The 15,048-nt window shown below is 43.7% G+C and overlaps 1 protein-coding gene across 21 annotated transcripts in view; it reads left to right on the top strand.

Moving 5' to 3' along the window:
* The first annotated feature begins 8,079 nt into the window (after positions 1-8,079).
* HUWE1 (HECT, UBA and WWE domain containing E3 ubiquitin protein ligase 1) overlaps positions 8,080-15,048 on the top strand; it is a 128,984-nt gene continuing 122,015 nt past the window's right edge. For 16 of the 21 annotated variants that reach the window (XM_084789993.1, XM_084789985.1, XM_084789983.1 and 13 more), the window contains exons 1-3: positions 8,190-8,405; positions 10,284-10,678; positions 14,220-14,366. The gene's annotated coding sequence lies outside the window, so the exon portion shown is untranslated. Of the gene's footprint in view, positions 8,095-8,188; positions 8,406-10,283; positions 10,679-10,765; positions 10,912-14,219; positions 14,367-15,048 lie in introns of those variants that run through there. The other 5 variants (XM_084789992.1, XM_084789995.1, XM_084789996.1 and 2 more) reach the window with 5 other exon arrangements.

Raw genomic sequence — 15,048 nt, 5'->3', positions numbered from 1 at the left:
GAGATCCACCTGCTTCTGCCTCTGCCTCCAGAGTGCTGGGATCAAAGGCAGGCTCCACCATGCCCATCTTGGGAGTGGATCTGGATTGCAAGCACAGGAACGAGAAGGAGTAGAGGAAGGGGAAACTATAATCAGGCTATATTGTATGAGAAAAAACTTTTTAATAAAAGAAAAAAGGGAAAGAATAAAAATAGATTTTTGGCTGGTCGTGGTGGTGCATGCCTTTAATGCCAGCACTTGGGAGGCAGAGGCAGGTGGATCACTGTGAGTTCGAGGCCAGCCTGGTCTACAAAGCGGGTGCAGGACAGCTAAGGCTACACAGAGAGACTCTGTCTCAAAAAACCAAAAAATTAAAATAAAAAAAAATTTAAAAAGTTTTCTTTTTTCTTTCTTTTTTTTTTTTCTCCCCGAGACAGGGTCTTTCTGTGTATCCCTGGCTGTCCTGGACTCGCTTTGTAGACCAGGCTGGCCTCACACTCACAGCAATCCACCTGCCTCTGCCTCCCTAGTGCTGGGATTAAAGGTGTGCGTCACCATGCCTGACTAAATTTGTTTTCTTTTAAGATGTATTTATTTATTTATTGATTGATTGGTTTTTTTGAGTTTCTCTGTGTAATCTTGGCTGTCCTGGACTCCCTTTGTAGACCAGGCTGATCTCGAGCATGCTGGGATTAAAAGCATACGCCATCACACCCGGCTATTTTATACATTTTTAATTAATTAATTTATTTATTCAGATTAAATTTAAATTGTTTTCCCCTCACTTGTGTCCTCCTGTTCCTCCCTCCCTCTTTCACCCTATTCCCCTTCCCTAGTTCTAAGACCAAGGGGGACGCCCGGCCCAATCCTTTTTGAACATAGTGAGTTTTAGCAAGCTTTCCTGAGGACTGTTTCATCTCTCTCTCTCTCTCTCTTGAACAGTGGTTCTCAACCTGTGGCTCTCAACCCCTTTTATAACCTTCTATTACCAAAAATATTTATATTATGACTCATAACAGTAGCACAATTATAGTTATGAAGTAGCAGTGAGAGAATTTTATGGTTGGAGGTCACCACAACATGAGGGACTATGTTAAAAATCACAGCATTAGGAAGTTTGAGAAGCACTGTTCTAGAATATCTGATGTCTTAACTTCATCTTAGAAGAAATTGCTATACTACAGCAATGGACTCCCTTATCTGACAGAGGAGATTTTATAGTAGCCAGTATCCTTGCTCTTAAATGGGCCTTAGATAGGTTTATGGTGAAAAGCATGCATAAAACACAGAGAAGAATGACTTTAAGATTTTTCAGCTGTCGCGGAAAAGAAGCACAGTTAAAGTTGACCCTAGAGTGTGGCAACTGAAGAGATCAAGCCATTTAAAAAGAATCCAGAATAGCAAAGTAGAAGGATCCAGAGGGTCCTAGAAACCTACAAGAAGAACATTATGATAGGCAGATTTGGGCCCAGGGGTCCCACTCAAACTATGGCTCCAGCCAAGGACAATACAGGTCGTAAACTTCAAACCCCTACCCAGATCTAGCCAATGGACAGGACATTCTCCACAGTTGAGGGGAGAGTGGGGTATGACTTTCACACGTGCTCTGGTGCCTCATATTTGACCACGTCCCCTGGAGGGGGAGACCTGGTGGCACTCAAAGGAAGGACAGCAGGCTACCAAGAAGAGACTTGATACTCTATGATCATATACAGGGGGAGGTAATCCCCCTCAGTCACAGTCATAGGGGAGGGGAGTAAGGGGAAAATGGGAGGGAGGGAGGAATGGGAGGATACAAGGGATGGGATAACCATTGAGATGTAATAAGAATAAATTAATACAATAAAATAAAGAATCCAGAAGCTGTGAGTTTGTAATCTCAGCACTCAGAAGGCTGAGGCAAGAGGATTAAGAGTTCAAGCAAAGCCTGTGCTACACAGTGAGACCCCGATTCAGGAGCCAAAACCAAGCTCCAAACAAAGATGTGAAGTACTCTACACTGAGAAACTGAAAAGATGCTTGACTGCTTTGTTAGAAATTGGCCAGACCTCACCTATTGCAGGATCAAGAATGTAAAGGTTTTTTTTTGTTTATTTGTTTGTCTTTTTGAGACAGGGTTTCTCTATGTGATCTTGGCTGTCCTGGACTTGCTTTGTAGACCAGGCTCGCCTCGAACTCACAGCAATCTGTGTGCCTCTGCCTCCTGAGTATGATTTGAATCCATTTGAAAGACTTTGCTTGGAGAAGAGATCACTAGGCCCCTTTGTGGTTATAGAGCTGCCTATGTATGCACTTCTCTGGGTTAATCCACGTAAGTACTCAGATGGCATTGCCACCATGATCCAGAGGGGCCCAGCTACTGGCCAGCTATCAGCAGAACTTGGCATCATTCATGTGATACTTTTTTTGCAGGTAAGAAGACTGCAAAAGGCTGGGTGGTGTTGGTGTTGGTATCAGCGCACACCTTTAATCCCAGCATTCGGGAGGCAGAGGCAGGCGGATCTCCATGAGTTCGAGGCCAGCCTGGTCTACAAAGTGAGTCTAGAACAGCCAAGGCTACACAGAGAAACCTTGTGTCAGAAAAACAAAAACCAACCAACCAAACAACAACAACAACAAAAAGACTGCAAAAGTTATAGGGTCATGGAGGTATCTATTCACATTTTCCACCCAGAAGGCCTGGGAGACCAAGCAATGGATAGCTTTAGTTGCATCCCTGTCTCCTCCCCCTTTGGATTTGGGATTTATATTCTGTACCATTGTTTCTTGAAATATGTAATTTGTAGTTTTTATTTGATTGTATTTGATAACCGAGAATTTGCCTTGAGTCTCAGAAGAAACTTTGAACTTGAATTTTGAAAAACGTTGGCATTGTTAAGACTATATAAACTCAGTCTGGGCATAGTGGCGCATGCCTTTAATCTCAGCACTCGGGAGGCAGAGGCAGGCAGATCACTGTGAGTTTGAGACCAGCCTGGTCTACAAAGGGAGTCCAGGACAGCCAAGGCTACACAGAGAAACCCTGTCTTGAAAAACAAACAAACAAACAAACAAACAAACAAAAGACTATATAAACTCTTGGAGAAGAACTAAATGCATTTCTCATCATAAAATGAACATGTTCCTTTGTGGGTTCTCAGGGGTAGAGTTTATCATCTAAGGAGATAATGTTTGAGTTTCACATTGAACAGAGCTGGGTGTGTGGTGGTTGCTTTTGATTTTTGTTTTGTTTTGTTGTTTTGGTTTTCCAAGACAGGGTTTCTCTGTGCATCCTTGGCTTTCCTAGACTCCCTTTGTAGACCAGCCTTGCCTTGAACTCACAGCCATCGGCCTGCCTCTGCCTCCTGAGTGCTGGGATTAAAGGCGTGCGCCACCACTCCTGGCTCTGCTTTTGATTTTTAACTTGATGGGACTGAGAAGTGCCTAGGAGATTAATAAAGTATACTTCTTGTGGTGTTTGTGAGGAAGTTTCCAGAAAGGGTTAAATTAGGGGGAAAGATCTGCCCTGAAACTGGGCTGTATCATTCTCTAGGCTGATATACTAATGGAGAAATGAGAAAGCACTCTGGAGCAGTCTATTTTTCTCTCTCCCTCCCGTTCCCTTCTCCCTTTCCCCCTTAGTCTCTCAAAGTCAATTTCTCTCTCACTCTATCTCCTTTCTCTCTCACTCTATCTCCTTATCTGCGATCATGAGCCTCCCTGCCTCTAGTTAATTCTCTCTGGAAATATGCTCCCAAATTAACACAGAAGGAAGCTTTAGTAATTTTCTAGATGCTTCTCAATCCAATCAAGATGACAATCAAGATTACATGACAGCTGGGTGGGGTGGCACACACCTTTAATCCCAGCACTCCTGAGGCAGAGACAGGACAGCTTGATCTACAAGTTGAGGACAGCCAAGGCTACACAGAGAAACCCCTGTCTAGAAAACAAAAGCAAAAACAAAACAAACAAAAAGATTAACCATGACATCTGCAAAGAGTGTTTTTTTATTTTAATTTGTAAAATTTATTTATTTGTATTTTTATGTACATTGGTGCTTTTGTCTGCATGTCTGTCTGTCTGTCTGAGGGTGTCAGATCCCCCGGAACAGGAGTTACAGACAGTTGTGAGCTATCATGTGGGTGCTGGGCATTGAACCTGGCTCCTCTGGAAGAGCAGCCAGTACTCTTAACCGCAGAACCATTTCTCAAACTCCCTAGAGAGTGTTGTTTTGTTTTTTTGTTTTTTTTTTTGTTTTTTTTTTTGTTTTTCGAGACAGAGTTTCTCTGTGTAGCCTTGGCTGTCCTGGACTCGCTTTGTAGACCAGGCTGGCCTTGAAATCACAGCGATCCACCTGCCTCTGCCTCCCGAGTGCTGGGATTAAAGGCGTGCACCACCACGCCCGGCAGAGAATGTTTAATAATCGTGAATATTACATGTATTTAGGAAAGACTTTTTAGAATAAAAGGGGAAATGCTAGGTTAAATATACACTAAAGGAAGAAAAGCTTTAAGTTGCTATAAAAATGTTAGAGACAGGAGAGTGGGCTGGTCTACTGACAAGGTCTTCCCTCCACTGCTCAAGTAGTACTGAGCAGGGCCTCCACCCCAATTCTCTGCTTTTGTGAGTTCACAGGATGAAGGGATAGCATGTCACTCTGACATCAAGCGGCATTCAGAGGCTAGAATAAGCAAAATCTGAGCGGAACCTGGCATTCTGGTCACTCCAGGGGGCTGAAGGACCATGGCAGGAAGAGTGAAATGGGTCACTGACATTGAGAGGTCACTACTGATGAGTAGTGAAAGGATAGGTCTAAGCGACAAAAAACAAGGTTTTGAACTCTTGAACTTTTATTGAATGTGTGAGCAAACTAAGCAAAAATTGGTCAGTGTCAAAACTGTCTACTGGGTCTCCAACAGTCAAATAATCAAGCATTTCTCTAGTCTCCTTGAGCTGACCTGAAGGATTTGATGGTGAAGAACATAATAGACACGAGAATCCTGAAAAAGAAGGGGATTCCTCTAGAAGGGAAAGAGAGCAACGGACAGTAGCTGTGTCTGGAGTTTTCTCACTCACCTATATGCTGCCCCCTACTTCAGTCTATTTATGGATGAGTTCAGGAAGACCCTATTCAGCATCTGGACCAGGAATCTTTGTGGCGAAGCCTGCGAAACAGTCATCTTCCTTATCAATAAGCTCTCAGAGATTGAAAGGTAGTGCTGAGACAGCAAGATATCTTTGTTTTTAACCCATGAAAAGATATGTACATGATCTCACATCACTTATCTGTTACTCATTGGTAGGCTTTTTTGGTGTCTACATACAGACTATGTTGTATAAGATGGATTGTTTTCTCTGGTTTCCCACAGTGAAATCCATTGAGAGCACTAGCATGCTGGTCATATTCTCCCATCTTACCAATGATGGTGTCCAGAAATATAGGGAGGATTACAACTTCAGGGTCAAGTGAAATAATAAACAACCTACTCTTCTACCTAGAGAATATCTGGGGCAAAGAAGTAACAAGCAAGCTGTTGGCTGAGTTCCAGTGGGTCAGTATGCCAGTCCTCACGGAAGTGTGCTGCTGAAGAACAATGACAAGCATGACTTTTTTTTTTTCTTCCGAGACAGGGTCTCTCTGTGTTAGCCTTGGCTGTCCTGGACTCGATTTGTAGACCAGGCTGGCCTTGAACTCACAGAGATCCACCTGCTTCTGCCTCCCGAGAGCTGGGACTAAAGGCGTGCGCCACCACTGCCTGGCTGACAAGCATGACTTTGAGTGCAAAGGCTACCACATCCTCATTGGTGACAGACTGGAGTCCTTTCTGACAGAAGAGACGGAGGCCCTTCAGGCACATTTCAGAACTAGCAACTGCTAAAGACCTTAGTGGAAACTAAGGCTGTAGGACATATGGGATTTTAGAATTAGAAGTGTGACATTTTAGATTTGAGGGTTTAAGAAATTAACAGTAGAAAAGTAGGGGTTACAATGAAGAATGTACACCGTGGGTTACTAGAATTAAAGCAGATGCTGCAAAAGACTAGAACCTACACTGAAAGGGCTTATTACGTGGATGGGGTGAGGGCATAGAAATATTCTAAGTAAACTGGAATTTTCGTACATTTCAGGTGACACAGCATGTTGAAACTTTTCTGGAGAGCTCCTCCCTTTCTACAAACATCACCATTAGAAAAGTTTTACAAATATCCATTGAGTTGTACCGAAGTTCCTACTAATACCTCTTTCTCTCTTTTCTGTATTTTTTATATGCAAAGGGGAGCGGGTGGCTCAGTGTTTGGCAGTAGTTTTCCTCAACACACCAAAGGTTTTACTCAGCATCTCTTTGTTTTGGCATAGATGTGTGTCCCCACCCTTTTCTTGGTGAATGTATGGCCTCTTTTGTTGTTGAGACCTCAAGTAGGTCCATTGTGTGCTGCTTTATTGGTCAAAGGCACACACCTCTCTCGGGTCAGTTACTGCTCAACGTTGATATGCTTGTCTTGATTATCTTGTACCCCTTTTTGTTTTGTTTTTGTTTTTTGGTTTTTCGAGACAGGATCTCTCTATGTTAGCCTTGGCTGTCCTCGACTCACTCTGTAGACCAGGCTGGCCTCAAACTCACAACGATCTGCCTGCCTCTGTCTCCTCAGTGCTGGGATTAAAGGTGTGCGCTACTGCCTCTTTTTTTCCCCCCAGACAGGGTCTCTCTGTGTAGCCTTGATGGTCCTAGACTTGCTTTGTAGACCAGGCTGGCCTCGAACTTACAACGATCCGCCCGTCTCTGCCTCCCGAGTGCTGGGATTAAAAGCGTGCATCACCACCACCCAGCTGCCACCACCTCTTGTACCCCTTTTTGAAGACAAGATGGTGAGTAGATGGATGGTGCAAAAGGATGGCTGCTCCTTTCCAATGTTCACTATCATGGAAGCCATGTCTACTTTAAAAATAAATAATAAAAAATACCTAAACAAAGGGTATTAGTTAAAAAATAATTAGCCTTACAACAGAGTAACAGTCAGTCAACTAAATACATCCCAGCACTCAGGAGGCAGAGGCAGGCAGATCACTGTGAGTTCGAGGTCAGCCTGGTCTACAAAGCGAGTCCAGGACAGTCAAGACTACACAGAGAAACCCTGTCTTAAAAAAACCAAAATAATAAAAAATACACACACACACACACACACACACACACACACACACACACACACAAATACAGATACACACACACAACGAGACCACCTCAAAGGGCCTTCTTAGGTTGTCCAGAAAACTTACTGTGTAATTGTACACATGGAGGGAGGGAGTGGTTCTATTCAGTAGATTCCCAACTCAAGGCATGAACCACCCTTCTGTAACGTTGGAATTAATGCCTCAAGTGTTCTTTCACTAGTGCCTTTTCATTCTTGCTTTCAAAATCATATTAATACATTTGCTAAATTTCAAACCTTATTGGAGCATTCATAGCTGCAAATCAATGCCTACCCCCTCCCCATCCTTTTACTCTCTAGTTTCAGTCTGTAACCCACAGGAATAGCTATTAGTAGGGTCAACTTCCACTACGTCATTTTCATTTGTATAGATTTACAAATGTAAATACTCTATAGATTCCTTCAATCACAGTGCCATCTCACCTAATACAAAGGAGAAATGTTTGAGGGAGTACTGTGTGCCTCAAGTGTTTTGTAAATTTGCACTGTGGTTCTCACTCCTTTCTCTGGTCTCATCTTGCCCTCTCACCCCTCACTCCACATTACCTACTGTTATACATTTTTAAAATGTATAACAAGTTTTTATCACCTTCAGGGATTTTCATTGCAAAAGAATCAAATACCAATTCCTTAGTGATCTTACTACCCTCTATGGCCCTTATTGGGCCATGAGTACTAGCTCCCACAAGGTCTGCCCTAGGTGACCAGAGTACACTACCAAGGGAGCAGGGACAGAGGCGGGGCTAATTGCGTGGTAGGAGGAGCCTTAAATCCAGTGTGAGCTGAGCCGCGGGATCGGAGGGGGGCGAGGGGGGGACTTTTTAAGCCTAGGGCGAGGGAGGGGGCTGGGGCAGGGGGACAGGATTGCTGCCTGCCTTAGACCCCACACGCTGTAGCAGGCCTAGCTAAGCCACTGCAGCTGAGGTGAGCGCCATACCCGCTTCCCCCACCCCTTCCGGGCACGGGGGAGGGGCCATCTTAGACGCCTGGAGGTAGGGGGCAGTTCCCACGGGATCTAGCTGCACAGCTCAGAGGTGGCGGCCTTGGAGAGCCTTCGGGAAGAGCTGCTGAAGGGGCCAGGCGGTAGCAACAACCTTCTTCGAACCCCTCCTCCTCTCCCCTCCCCCAGACCTGAGCGGCCTCCAGCAGAGAGCTAGCTGCATCTTTGGGGACAGCAGGACAGCGGGGAAGCTGCGTACTGAGCGCGCGAGAGCGGCCAACAGTGGGGATGCGAGGTACCGGCATTATCCCTGGCCAAGTGGCCCTAGAGAGGGAGTAAAGACCCGGCCTTTGGGTTTTCTTTAAGGGTTGGAGGAAGGCGGCCTCAAGAGAAAAGGAAGGTGAGGGGCGGGCAGGCAGGCTTCATGGTTACAACTAGGCGCGCGCATACGCGCTTGTCCTGATATGTGCTGATGTGCGTGGTGCTGGACATATTCATGTTGTCTCATTGCTTTAATTTTTTTAAAACAATAAGTCCTATAGATCTTAGTATCAGGGAATCCGAATTTGTCCAGTTTTTATATCGCTGCATTGTATGCCTGGACTACAGTTTATTTAACCATTTCTGATTGTTGTACGCTAGCTTTGGAGGAGAGGGGGTTATTGCAAGTAATGCAGTAATGAATGGGTTTGTGTATGTTTCGTGCACATGTATGAGGGTATTCCTGTAGGAGAAATTCTTCGAGAAGTAATTGCTGAATCAAAAAGTGTATGCATTTTGAATTTTAATGGATTTGTCTAAAATCCTTTCCCCAAAGGCCATAATAATTACGCTCCCCAATGTAGTATGAGATTACCTTTTGCAAAGATGTGCCTACATGAATTACTAATCTTTATATTTTTACAGTTCTAGAGTAAAAATCACGTTGTGGCTTTCATTTGCATGTTACTGCTTATAACTATATCTTTCTAATTACAAAAGTGAATAGTCAAATATGAAGTGTTTCTGTATATAAACAATGGACATTTTGAAAATTTAATACTAAAAAGTCCTACTCTAAATACAAAGAAAATTAAAAATATCTGGAAGTAAACTATAAAACTTTGAGGAATACAATAGAAGAGCATTTGCATAAATGGAGGAGTATCATGCTTCTGAATTAGAAGGCTCAATTTTATAGTGGTGTTCATTTTTCTATATTGATTTATACAGTTGATGCAATTCCAATAAATATACTAAGTTTTTGGAACTTGACGATTCTAAAGTTTATGATGGGGGGAGGGTGGCTAAGACTAGCAGAGAAAATGTTTTTAAAGATGGGGGATACTTGTACTATTAAACTGTACTCTGAAGGAAGCATGCTTAAATTAGAATAGACAGAACACTGCATTAGAATGGAAAAGCCCACAAAAGGACCAGGCTGGATCCTAGATTTAATGGAGCAACATTGTTGCTTAGACATGGAAAAACTGCCATATTAAAGTCTTCAAGCACCTACCTCCCGACCCAAAGCTTGAATTTGCTTTTGAGGGCAGACTCCTTTGTTTGGAGAAATTCACTAAACTGGGTCGTTTTGGTTATGCAAAGGTAAAGCTTCGGTAGTTGAAACTGGTGACTTTGGAGGTAGAGCTAATGATATGAGCCTTTAGTTAGATTAAGATGGATTCATGTAAGCCTGCAGTGCGGCGGAGCAAGGATTATGGATATCAGAGGTCTTTAAATTCCCCCCCGATGGTACGAGCAAAAACTGTTGTGTCATTGTTTTCATTTGCATTTGTGTTTATTGTGATATTGAACATCTTATGTGTTAGTTAAGGATAGCACGTTATTCCTCGAGGCAAGTAACAAAGGAGACCCATCTTTTCGCTTCCAGAATGGAGTTCGGCTAATTGGTACAGCCCTGCTGTAAGCATGAGAATAAACAGGTTGACTTTTTAGATTTTCCTCAAGCATTAGGCAGGCTCTATAGACACCTAAATCGGGGGCGGAGGTAGTTTTCAAGACATGGCCGAGATTTGGCGCTGAGCTGTGTCATCGCGAGGTTTGGTACCAAGCTCCGCAGTGGGTCGGAAACCTCGTGGTAAGCGAGATCCCTAAAGGACGAGAGCTTCCTCCCTTTCCCCGAAAAACTCCCAGTCATTTTCACGAAGCCCCGCCTTTCTCCTTTTTTTAGGGGCATGCACCCGGTCTCGCGAGATCTCCTGTTTCCTAAAGGCGAGGCGCGGGCGGCATCCTGCAGTGAATTGCGAAGGTCTCGCCGAGGCTGAACATAATATCGCGATAGTTCCCACAGCGCATGCGGGTGCCGGCGGCGGCGGCATATTGGCTCCGCCCCTTAGTGCTCCGTGAGGTTGTGCGTCATTTGCTTTTCGCTTCGCGTGGGGTGAGAGAGGAGCTGTAGCGATTTCGGCTTTGGTGGAAGGAGAGGTCTGGGACGGGCAGGGCTCAGTTTTTCCCCGTTCCGGTGGAGGTTCTCCTGGGATCACGCGAAGGCCGCAGAGGTTGCCTACTGAGTGCAGGAGCTGCAGAGGCGCGGGCAGCGTCTTCTGGTCGTGCTGTTCTTAGCCGGTGAGTTCTCGCGGGAGCAGGGTTACGTCCTCGTGGGATTCGCCGGCGGTGGCGGAGATACCTTGGGGGTGGGGGGGGCAGTGACTAGGGTCGGTCCGCCTGTTAAGATGGCGGCGGAGGCTGATGTCTGTCTTGCTAGTACATGGGACCAAGGGGTTAGCTCTCCGCGTTTGTGACGCTTCTCATATACCAGACGTTAAGGAGATGACGAATGGGGAAACGTCGTGGTGCCGGTAAATGCTGAGATGACCATCCTGTTTCTTACCGGCTAAGGCGACACCATTTCCCTGGCCTCAGCCGCGTGTGGGCCTGCCTTTGCCCCACCAATCGCTCTACGCCTCCGTTTTTGTCGTCGCAGTGGGCGGGTTGGGAAGTGTGGGAGGGAGTCGATAGTTCATTGGGTAGTGGGCTGGGGATTAGATTAAAGGTGGAAGACAGGACGCGCTGAAGATTGGTCTCATTTTTGCTCGCTGCCTTAGCCCTTGCGACGACCTATATGAAACCCCTATTTTTTTTCTTGAGTCGAGGTGGGCTCTGCTTCCCCAGCTCTCACGGCTTTTGAGCTAAGGTTTGAGGGGTCAATCTGTAGAGTCAGTAGAGTACCCCTTTTATTCCCCAAATTCTAGCTCCCTGTCAAATGTCTCAGCTATGTGGTTATTAGGATGCATTATTAAGGAGGGGGGGGAGTAAAATATTTACCTATCAGTCCTCCGCAGTCCTAATTTAGAGCTTAGCCTGAATCATCTAGCTTGTCCCATCCTTTGGCGCAGATGTTAATAGAGCCTATCTTGTTCCCTGCATTTCCTCCATCTTTGTGGATGGATGGAGCCATAGTAACCTTCCATTTTCTTAGGTCGTCTTGTTTATTTATACGCTAGGACAGGATACTGATTTCTTCAACTTTGAGACCATTCTTGGGCAGAACAATAAACGGGGTCAGTGGTTGGATAATTGCAGTCTTAATGGTCTACTCGGTCTCGTCCCCCACTCCCTTACACTTTGGCCTTCCTCCCATCCCCTTCCACTCTGTAGACCCTGGGGGACCCGCCCCTTTCCCACCTCTGTTTGTGTAGTCTGTTGGTCTGTAGATATCCTTTTTGTTCTTTTGTTACTGCTAGCCACCATTTAAGCACTTCTCACTTCCTACTCCTTTATACTTTCAACTGCTCTTCCTCCCGCCCCCAGGAGCTGAATTCCCTAGCGAGGTGTCAGACCTACAGTACAATTTCTTTCCACCACGTGTTTTACCCCTTAAACAGCCACGCTCCTTTTAAATTTACTTCCTTTCCCCTCACATTACCTCTCTTTTAGACAATTAATTCCTTATCATGTGTTTCCTTTGTAGATAACATGATTTGAATTACTTCTTTTAGTACCAGGGTTGCATAGATTGAGGAGATGCCAACATTCTCCATTCATAGGAAGCAGCCTGGTGTAGAAAATAGTGTTTGCTTTCAATTCACATTGGACTTGTGACCTTGGGCAAATTACTTTTCAGATTCAGTTCATCTATATAACGAGAATAGTAATGCTTACCGTAGAGATTTGCTTCTAGAATTTGTGAGAAAATCTGTGAAATGAGTGTCTCATAGAAACATAAGAAATTTCGGTGCCTTTTTAATGTGAGAATATATTGGTAGATGTTTTGTGTTATATGCTACCTTTATAGCGTGGAGAAAGTAAGGTTTTTTTGTTTGTTTGTTTTTGTTACTTAAGCTGTAGATTTTTCCTATGTTTAGGAATATTCCCTATCCACTGCTTTGTATTTTTTTCTCATGGACTTTGTATGATCTGTAACTCATGTATGAATGTATTCCCACTCTTTGAAGCTTCTACTAGTTTAAGACTTTAAGTGCAAAATCATTCTCTTGGAATGACCACCAGCTATGTTTCTGTCATGAACCACACCCAGGTGTTCTATCTTTTGGAAAGGAGTGTCTCATCCCTTGCCTACTCATTTCTCCCACTCCTTCAAAGACAATCTGTCCTGTTCTTCACCCCACAATTTCATGCCATGTCATTTTGCAGGATTAAAGAGAACTTCTCTTAGCTAGATTTCAAGTGTTTGTATTTCTTTTTCTTTACTTCATTTAGTTCCTCTGGTCAGTATGGGGGCCTCTTTGACACCTTTTTATTTGAGCAGGATAATATCTATATGCAAGACATTAGGAAGGTGGATTTAGCTAAATACCAGCATTTTCCCCCACAGCTGGTTCTTTGATAACTACCTCCTTTTGTGCTTTTGCCATGAAAAATTTTGTAACATATGATTTGGGAGTAATTTTCCTTACTGTTTATAAATACACACACACATACACACACACACACACACACATATATATATATATATATACATACACACATATGTATATATATAGTTTTTTGAGACAGGCTTTCTCTATGTAGCCTTGGCTGTCCTGGACTTGCTTTGTAGACCAGGCTGGCCCCAAACTTTGTAGACCAGAGGCCCTGCCTCTGCCTCCTAAGTGCTAGGACTAAAGGCGTGCACCCCTACATCTGGCTTATTAGATCCCTAATTATGTTGGTTGGGCGATGGGGTTGAAGTAGGAATATGTTGGCAAAAGAAGTACACTATTATTGAAAATTTACAGTGGGTAGCCATCTGATAATTAGTTATATGTGGATTTCAGTTTTGACCTTCAGGGTTTTAGTTGGAAGTGCTCTAGGTAAATAAATGCATTTCCTCCTCTATTGGAAGGCAGGTCACTTTACTTTGAGATTCTTGTCTTGGTGCCTTATACAATGGATTATACAATAATCACCAATTAACTCTTGTTCTTAAGCATTTGTACTAAATCTGGGAATGATCTAGGCATCACCTAAAAGGTCTAATTAATTTCAAGTACTACTCAGACAAGAGGAAAGAGTGACAGTACCAAATAAAAATGCCTAAGATTCAGTGATAAAGTTCAACTGAATTTCCATGATGTTTATTATTTGTCTTCCAGTGTGGCCAAAAAGCACTTTTTTGTTTTGTTTTGTCTTTTGGTTTTCGAGACAGGGCCTCTCTGTGTAGCCTTGGCTGTCCTGGACTCTCTTTGTAGACCAGGCTGGCCTCAAATTCACAGTGATCTACCAGCCTCTGCCTCCCAATTGCTGGGATTAAAAGCTTTACTGTGTACAGATTTTTTTCAGTTAAACATGCTATCTTTTTGTTTGAGTTGAAAACGGTTTTCAGAGGTATTGTCTTGTTTTTTGTTTTTTTGAGACAGGGTTTCTCTGTGTAGCCTTGGCTGGCCTCAAACTCACAGCACTCAGCCTCCCGAGTGCTGGGATTAAAAGCATGTGCCACCACCTCCTGGCTCAGGGGTATTGTGTAAGTGTTATTAGAAACACTATACATATACAGCTCTTGGTTTGGGGGTTCTTTAGTTACTGTTCAAAGCAGGTCATAAAAATGCAAATTGGCATTCAAGAGCTATTGCTTCAAAAATAACTGATTGTGTTTATTGATAATAATGGTTAACTACCCAATTCTAATAAATACATACTTCTTCCCCCTGACCTTTTTATTTTGTAGGTCCTCCAGTAGCTTGACCTGAGTGGCTTTATTAGTGCGTCAGAGGAACAAACCAGTAGACCAGAACTTGGTCAGGAAGTTTCAGGAAGCTGTTGGAAGAGTGTTGGGATTTCCCACCAGGATGACTATGATTGGCTGTGATTTTAGGTTAGTTTTTGTTGTTGTTGTTAGATTTTTTTGTGGGTGGTATTTGTATTTTACATCTTGAAATGGAGATGGGGCTGGAATTTTCATTTTGTGCTTGTGCTGCTTTGGTTCTATTGTGTGGATCAGATGGAGTCTGTCTTTTACATTTTTGTTCATGAAACTCATTACTAAAAGGGAAAGGGAGTTGATGAAGTGTACTGTCAGCACATGCTTTTTAAGTTAAGTTACAAAATTTGAAACATACCACACAGTAGTATGGTGTTCCCCCAGGTACTTTTAACATTTATCAACTTTAGCCTTCTGGCCATTCTCTTCCCCATAGAATTACTTTGAAATAAATCTCTCCTGTCATGTTGTTGGTACTTTTGGTATTTCAAGACAGGATTTCTCTGTACCCTTGGCTGTCCTGGACTCGCTTTGTAGACCAGGCTGGCCTCAAACTTGCAGTAATCCTCCTGCCTCTGCCTCTCGAGCGCTGCACCACCACTGCCTGGCCTGTCATGTTATTTTTATCTATACAAATATTTTATAGATAGGTTGAGAGAGTTCTTGACACTATAACCTTAAAATAAATCTCTGACTCCAGGACAGCCAAGGCTAACACAGAGAGACCCTGTCTCAAAAAACAAACACACACACACACACACACACACACACACACACACACACACTTCTCAGTTGA

This window comes from Acomys minous (genome assembly GCF_964271855.1).
Source record: "Acomys minous genome assembly, chromosome: 7".
Lineage (NCBI taxonomy): Eukaryota > Metazoa > Chordata > Mammalia > Rodentia > Muridae > Acomys > Acomys minous.
This window is presented reverse-complemented; position numbering and strand designations above follow the sequence as displayed.